Source organism: Seriola aureovittata, chromosome 22 (assembly GCF_021018895.1).
Source record: "Seriola aureovittata isolate HTS-2021-v1 ecotype China chromosome 22, ASM2101889v1, whole genome shotgun sequence".
Taxonomy (NCBI): domain Eukaryota; kingdom Metazoa; phylum Chordata; class Actinopteri; order Carangiformes; family Carangidae; genus Seriola; species Seriola aureovittata.
Window position 1 is genome coordinate 3,546,355 of NC_079385.1, and position 1,475 is coordinate 3,547,829.

The following is a 1,475-nucleotide window of genomic DNA, read 5'->3' on the forward strand; positions in this document are numbered from 1 at the left end:
GTCATCACGTAAACTGGCAGTCACCGAGGCAACGCTGTTCATGGGAGGGGCAGCGGCGAGGGTGCCCCTAGGGGGGCGCAGGGGATGAGGGATCTTCATCTCCACCACCACCATCTTCTTCTTCCTCCTCTAATCATTTTGAAAATCTTCTTCATCACCTAATTCCTTTCTTTCATTATCATCCTCTTTCTCTTTACCATGTCCTGTATTCACCATCAGTTTCCTCATCATTTTCATTTATAATAATCATCTATGTATTTATAATGATTTACATTTATAATATGCAGCGACAACAGCATAATTGCTAAAGGTAACATTACATCATCACTATCTTCATCATCCTTAACCATGATCACCATCATGACACTTTACTGAGCCTTGCAGGAGACTACAAACTTCCATTCGCTACCTGAACTCTTATTTTTAAGTGTTCCCTTTGTATTTTCCCATAAGTAATTTTGAAATCAGATAAAACATTTTATTTCTGCCCAGTTTACAAACATCAATGCTGCAATGAAATCAAGTCACAATTTGAGCTTAAAGGTTCATCAGTGACCTTGGAAATGGCAGTTACTTACTGGATTTTTTTCAGAGCTTTCAGCTCCATATTATGGCCTTCATCAGTAAATAGATATCAGTAATTTTTAAATCAAATATTCAAATCCTAGATGCCATTTTTACAGTTGCATAATTGGATCAAATTGCAAATCCTAGATGTCTTCCGTGGCATTTTATTTCCCTGTAATTCATCCTGACAGACCAGTGGCAGACCTGCCAAAGGGTCCATGGGACTGAAAATGCAAAATATCATCCAATTTTCACATTCTGTACCATTGCAGTTATGGCTAGGATATATGTTACATTGTCTTGTCAGTTTGTGAGAAGCTGTAAACTCTCTCCTGCCAATAGATATTAGAGTTATCATACTGGCATCTGTCTCAATGATATGCCACCTGTTGACAGCCCTCCTAGTGATCAACTTGGGTGTTATCACACTTACATCTCACTCTCTTGTTTAATTTGTTATGTTTTATTTTGTTTGCTAGCCAGTTAAATCAAAACTAAGATTTTTTTATTCTTTTTTTTTAGCTCACAGGATCACAAGCAGCCTTCTCGGGTGTTCATGCCAGTTAAAAACACAAAAAACATAAGAGCATCAGTCAGACTCACTCACTCTTTGTACAGCTAAGCATTCCCAGAATGCACCTGCTAGCTGCAAATTGACACCCCCCACATCCATAAACCTCTCTATTTTGGAGAAATTTCTTGTGGTTGTTGAAGATGAAATGCTCTATGAAAATGGCTCATACTTTCAGGCATGTCACAGCCTTCATTTGGTGGCACCAGAGTTTAAATTGCATATTTTTCTCACTTGTCAAAACTACCAAAACACATGGAGATGATGTTCCAGAGTGTGAATAAACTTCTTTAAAGATGTGTGGTAGAATCACAGGGAGTTTTACTGATCCAGAATG